The 7,144-nt window shown below is 40.3% G+C and overlaps 1 pseudogene; it reads right to left on the bottom strand.

The window, feature by feature from the left end:
* Positions 1 to 4,699: 4,699 nt before the first annotated feature.
* Positions 4,700 to 6,289, bottom strand: LOC146636845 (UDP-glucuronosyltransferase 2C1 pseudogene; annotated as a pseudogene).
* Positions 6,290 to 7,144: the final 855 nt, after the last annotated feature.

Raw genomic sequence — 7,144 nt, 5'->3', positions numbered from 1 at the left:
AGAAAGGAAGACTCTGTTCTCAGGTGCATTCTTCCTAATCACACGTGTCCACTCTGCAAGATTCATAAAGCCACTCTGCTGTGGAAAAAATCACCCTCATTTTTGAAGCTGTCACTCAACCAGGCTTCAGAGCATCCCAGATCCATTGGTGGAAATGAAAACCTGCAAAACAGATGCCATGAGTTTTTAAGTGCATGAAGACTGAACCCATAAAAAAGCTTAAATCCTTTGTACTCACCCCTCAGAGCTTTGAGACTGACTTTATTCCACAAATAGTGTGCAGCCCAGTCTGCAGCCGGGTGACCTGTGCTCAAGCAATGTTGGGAACACGTTGCCTCGACCCAGCCTTGTCTATTCTGTGATCGTTTCCTCCACAGGAAACCCACTTCTTCAGCTTTAAAGGCAACATCCTGAGGCAGGAGAACGCCTTTCTGTCCCAGAACAAAAACAAGCTCCCACTTTTTCTGAGCCTCTGTCTTTCTTGCTTCTACAGCAGCCACAAAGATTAGGCATGGACAGGCACAGTGAGTGCAGGGATCGATGTGTCCGCTGATGGGAATTCCCAAAGAATTCTTTAGATTGTAGCTGGTCTCCAGCTACAATCCATCAATCATGTTAACCCATATGCTGTGATACCTCTAAACATGCTGTTAAACAACACCGAACGAACTATTAGGTATGTCGTGTGGAATTGTATTCATTAGCTACAGTTCTTTTTCATGCCTTAAAAGAGTTAAACTCTTCTCTTATCAAAGCACCACGTTTTGTGGTTTTAGATAACGTTTAGGGTGATTTTAGATCATTTATAACTGATCAGTTAAGGAAATTTTGGTTGAGGTTAGTGTTTATCTAAGTCTTCAGGAAATGAATGAAAGCCAACATATGTCCTCTAAAGACATGAAAATATAACTGTGCGTGTATGAACTTACTTCTGCTATTGTGAGGGCCAGAACGTTTTAAACTAGAGACGATATCTAAGCTCTCATTTTTGGACTCACTTTTAAAAGGTTAATTAAGTGTTAAGACTTGATGTGATGTCTAAGACTGGAATTACTATAGGGCTGGAATAGAAATAGGAATAGAAAGTTAGAGTGAAGAGAAATGTTCTCACAAATATAGTCAAAACAGTAAGTGTGCGTAGGTTTGTGTATTCTGTGTAGGTTAGAGAGAGAAGGTTGAAACCACAGCAAAAAAGGTGCAGATAGACAAACCTACCAAACCAAACACAATACTGTGGTAAAATTTATTGCAGGGTAAAAGAAGAATAAGCTTCTTCCCCAACTGATTTAATTAATAATTTGTAGTCAGTAAATGTTTAACACTTTGGCTCCGAGGAACTTTTTTCATACAGTGCAGACCGAAAAAAAAGAGTACACAATTGAAATTGTTTGACTGAAGAATGGGCGTATTGAAACAATAGGTATTACTTGGTATTTTTACCACATGGGTTCAGAGGGAGGGGAGCCTAATCACTCACTTTTGTTTCTTTTAAATGTCACAAAACTTTGATTCATCAGATAACACAAGTTTGTTATTTATAAATTAGAAAGTACATAGGTTCTCCAGAGCTCCAAATAAAGATCTTCATATTTCTTTGTACATGACTGGCCATAAAGACAGATGGGAGCCATGTACTGTACAGATTGTAAGTCAGAAGCAGTCACTCTAAATAGTCCTCCATAAACCCTGGTAGGCTGTGTATTTCTGCCAATCAGAGCACTCAAAGTGCTTTTTGATACAATTTGTCACATTCACCTATTCACACACACACACACATGAACACACATAGTATGGTCTTGCTATCCTTGTGGGGACATCTCATTGACATAATGCTTTCCCTAGCTGCTTATCCTAACCCTAACCATCAAAAATGAATGCTTAACCCTAACCGTTACCCTAAACCTAACCATAACCCAATTGTAACCCTGACACTAAAACCACATTCTGAGTGTGAAAAATGCCTTCAACCCCATGGGGACCTGGATTTTGGTCCCCACAAGGGCTGTTGGTCCCCACCAGTATAGTAAATTTCAGATTTTGTTCCCCACCAAGATAGGAAGAACCAGAACACACACACACACACACACACACACACACACACACACACACACATATTAATATTGTGTTTTAATCTTTGGTTTTCAGGTATTTTTATCACGTATACACTTACATGCCACTGCATGCAGTAGGGGAGATTGTTTGCTCAGTAGCTTGCCTGAGAATACTTGGACATTAGGGCCGGAGAAGAGAAGCCACTGATCTTCCAACTAACAGAGTATCTCTGGGCAAGATACTTATACCAGGTTGCTCCTGATGTGGTGATCAGCATGTGAATGTCAGATAGATCACTTAGTCATTGTATGAATGTGTCTGAATGGGTGAATGATGCGCGTTGTATAAATTGGTTTAAGTGGTGAAGTAGAGTACAAAATAACTACCGTAACTGTCGGGCTATAAGCCGCTACTTTTTGCACAAGCTTTGAACCCTGCGGCTTTTAGTAAGGTGCGGCTTTTCTATGGATTGTCCATGATTTTTGTCATATCGTAAGACGATTTGTTTTATTTGTTCCGCTGTTGTACAGCTCTGTGGTGGCCATCTTGTTTTCCCAGTAAAGAGGAGGCCTGCCTCAATTGCAGCTCTTTTATAGGCCAGTCTGTATTAAGAAGGCGTGTCTTTAGAGTATTTAAAGGGAGCAGGAAATGGATTGGGAGTCATTTTGAGAAGTTGCTGTCTGTATGTGCATGATGTTGGCAAGAGACAATAAAACAATTACTTCAATTAAGATTGAGTGAAGTCTGATGTTTCCCTCACCGCTCCTCGCGGCATAACAATTGGTATAAGTACAGTAGAGGCCCATAAAGTGTTGCAGAACAGTTTAACAGCATATGTTGGAACATGTTCTCCTCTATCGAGCAGTGTCTCTACCTGACTTGGTCTGAGGGTATTTCCAAATTTAGAATCTCAAAGAAAAAACTCAACAGACATTGATACAGTTGTCTCACTGAAAAAAACAATACTACAAGTACTATACTACAATCTGATTACGTATAATATAAGTGTAGTATTTTGACTGTTAATATAAGTTGCTTACATTTGTCAACATGATGATGGCGTTATGATAGTGTAACTCATATTGAATCTGAAACCCTGCCTGTGTGTCTGCATTTGTCTGAGATGTGACTCAAAGAGAGAGTATGAATTTCACACCAACTGCTGCCACATGTAACGCTCTCACGTACACTGCAGTTTGCAGTCCTCTAAACTTCAGCCTAAAACTATGCAAAGAGCACAACTATGTCAAAAAGCTCCTTTTCACAAAAGCTTAAAGCTTGGAAAGAGTTCATCTTGTTTGCTTTCATTGTTTAACCCTTTAAGACCTACCATAGAACCAAGTCCGCCAGAGCTTATCTTTATATTTTTACATGCTGTAGTGCCATTTTTGGGAGCATTTCAAGTTGCTATACATCAATACAACCGTTATAGCCCAAATTTTAATAATATCTATGCATTAAGTCCATAGAAACTACATAAATTGCAAAAAAAGTGCAATAAACTACAAAAAAATTGAAAATCTTTTTTTTTTTTCACATATATTTCTAGTTAGAGAAATTTAAGAGGTTTATCCCTCAAAACTGTAAATACAGAAAAGTTGCAGAAAATAGTTTCCAACCACAGGAAATTGATTTTGAGTGTCTCCATAGTTTCATTTTTATATACTGCAGGAAAAACAAAAATAAATATTATAATGCAAATGTGCAAAAACAACAGCATGTGAATCAAAATAAACTATTACCAGCAGTGCAATTTGAGTTCTAAGCATCCCAGAAACTATTCAGAAAAGCATAAAGTCAAACATGACTTTTAAAAACACCAGTATAGGCTTATAAGGCCCTGAAGGTAAAAAAAAAAAAAAATACATTTTCCGCAAAAATGACGTCATTTCTGGTTTCGGCCAGGTAATGGCAGACATACAATAGTTCGCACTGACGTCTATTCCAGCGTGGGAAGTGTGGTGAACAGCTGATCGGATCGGCAAAGCGTGTTTCTGGAATATTATTTTTTTTGTTGCTGCAAGTGCTTTTTATGCAATTTTTGCAAAGCTATATGTGGAAGGAAACGGTGACCTAGGACAAGCTAATGGCATAACATGTAAGTACAACTCCTCCGGTTTATATGCAAAAAAATGATTGCGCTAGCTTACGTGGTTCCAGTTCAACAGGGATTCAAAAATAGTTACGCAAAACGGAGCGTTCCCGCTCTGACCGGTTTTAAAGGGTTAAACCCTCTGTTTATGAGGGGCAGCCAATCAGAATGAATTTGGCCTAAAGGGAGTGAAAGAAAGACAAGAGTCAAGTTAGTGAGTGGCACCCTTGAAAAATTTGCCAAATTTCCTCTGCTGGTCAATCAAGATGTATTGAGAAGTTTAGGTTTAGGGAGGTTTAGGTCCCCTTTAAGTTTTGAGGATATCTGTTGATATAAAAAGATATCCTATGATGTAAAGTAAAAGTATTCACCCTAAATGACAAATTTCCGTGGGGGTAATTCAAATCTTCGCTGTTCTAAACTGTTTGTAAATTTCTGGCAAATGCAGTTTTAGTCAAAGCAAAAATTTAAGGGAGAAATTATTGTAAAGACTAATCATGTGACACTGACTCTGTAAAGCTAAACGTTGCAAAGACTGCATCATGTTTGGCTCATTTACTCTGGTTTCATTTTTCTCTTTGACCTCCAGCAGCAGAGGAGCCTACAGACAAAGACCACAGCCCAGATGAAAATTCCAGTTATGGCTATGGTTAAAGCAGCCACATCCAGACAGAAGTAGGAATACCAAGGCAGATGAAAACCTGCTGACTGTAGGCGAGGTGCTCCTTTGTTCCTGATGACATATTCAATCCAAAAGATGGCAGTGTCCATTGGAGTCATTGGTTTGTCACGGTGTAGCTGGGACAGATGCTGCATGTTAGTGTGGAAAGAGGGATTCTCAAGAACATCCTTGAGAGCGCCCAGGAAGTCTTCTTTGGTCAGTGAGTAGGCCTCCACAACCCGAGCTGCACCACGCACCTTCAGCCGGAGTAAGTTGTCAAACTGGTCAAAGAGGAGGGGGAGGCCCACAACAGGAACACTGTGGTAGATGGCTTCATACAAGCCATTGGTGCCTCCATGGGCCACAAAGGCACGAGTCTTGGGGTGTCCCAGGAGGTCGCTCTGAGGTAGCCACTCCAACAGCAGGGTGTTGTTTCCGAGAGATGAAGGTTTTTCACCCACAAAACGCCAAATCACCTTCTGAGGGAGCTCAGCAAAAGCAGCAGCGATGGCCTCTGTGACCTTCCGAGGTAGGGCTGATATAAATGTCCCCAGAGACATGAAAACCACCCCGTGATCTCCGGAGCTTTGCATGAATGCTTCCAGCTTAGCGGGGAGTGGCTGGGCCTTTTTGCAGTGGAAGCCCCCTATATATACTACATTTGGTATTGTGGGCCGAGGGAACTCAAAGACAAAATCTGCCCCGAACAGCCAGATATCAGCTGTACGCTGTAAAGACAGCAAATCAGTACCTGGAGGGAAGTGTCGTTGGAGCAGGTCTGAGTAGGCAGGATTTATGATCAAGTGCTGTTCAATGACATTATAAAGATAATGCAGCATATTTTTGATTCTTTCCAGAAAGTCCATCTGATCATGGAGCTCACTTCCTGGCACAGGGACATATGAGATAGGAGAGGGAGCTATGGTGAAAAGACCTTCTCCAGTATTAATACAGCGCACATTAAAAACTATAGGCAGCTCGAGGTAAGTTGCAAGAAGTACCCCTATTGTCATACCAGGGTCAGTTAACATTAAGTCAAACTTGGTATCCTGTAGCTTCTGAATAAATACTGTGTCTTCTATTATTGTAGCAACTGATCTGGCCAAGATCTTGTGAACCTGATCAAACAAGGGTGTGATCAAGTACTGTTGGCAGAGCGTGCGTATAAATGTAGGATAAGTGCGACATTCCATAACAGCTGGTAACATTTTGCTGTAGTAGTTAATGTCTGTCTCATCCACAACCGTGCTTATATTAATAGAAGTATAAATGGAAGAGTTATTAGGGATGTACCAGCTCTTTGCAGAGCGCAGAACTGTGATGTTGTGGCCTCTGGAGTGTAACTGTTCAAGGATAAGTTTCATGTTTATCCAGTGGCTACCATCGACAGGGACTACCAGAATGTTGCTGCTGCTACATGGAGGGGGGCTGAGAAGCAGGAAGCAGAGCACTGTCACAAACAGAGGGATGGAAAGACCGGACATTTCCTGGAAGAAATAATAGAAACAAAGAATCAGACTTGTGACCTCAGTAACTTATAACCTTTTAGCATTCACTAAAAGGTTATTTATCCATCTGATAACCAGCAGACACCTGGATGAAGGAGAAGAAAAACAATAATATGTGACATATTTAAAGCACAACCACAGAACTCAGAGTTACCTCTCGTCTCCATACTGACTTGACCTGGCCTGTCTGTTTAAAAGGTACAGGAAAAAACTGAGTCACTGGTGAAGGACCTAAGATTCAGACTGGTTTTTGTTTGAACCCCACATTCAATAAGCAAATGTTCGTAAAGTAATTAGAAGCTGATTATCCGCTCAGTTTACCTATAGTGCAATATAATATAATTATATAATTACTCCAAGAGTCTATCCAGGTCCCAGTTAAGGTTCATGACTTACCAAGTCACTGGTGAAGCATCTAAGATTCAAAATGGGTTTTTTGTTGTTGTTTTTTAGCAATATGCTAAATAAGCATATGTTCAGAAACTAACTAGGGCCAATAATTGAAACTTTGTCATGTCCTTTAATAGGCTGTTCATGCTCAAAAGCCATCCAATGTGGCTGAATTAAAACAGTTTGGTAGAAATGGGTTTGCTACTTTAGCAATTTACCATTATTATGCCATTTTTGTTGCATCCAGGGTCCTCAGTTTAAAAAGAACTCTGCAGGAGACCCAGGTGGAAGCTTTAGAATCCTTTACTTTGGCAGAGTCACCATAGGCCAGTAGAGGTCATATTATTATAGTAATTCTGAAGCAACTCTTTTACTCTCAGGATTTTTATACTTAAGATAAATATTCTGTTCATCCCTGCACTCACGTAAGATACTTAGTCA

The sequence above is a fragment of the Diplotaxodon limnothrissa genome, linkage group LG3, assembly GCF_057381915.1.
Source record: "Diplotaxodon limnothrissa isolate DT_005_m linkage group LG3, D_limnothrissa_male_GT1.1, whole genome shotgun sequence".
NCBI lineage: Eukaryota > Metazoa > Chordata > Actinopteri > Cichliformes > Cichlidae > Diplotaxodon > Diplotaxodon limnothrissa.
Note: the sequence above shows the minus strand (reverse complement) of the source record. Positions and strands in the feature narration are given on the sequence as shown.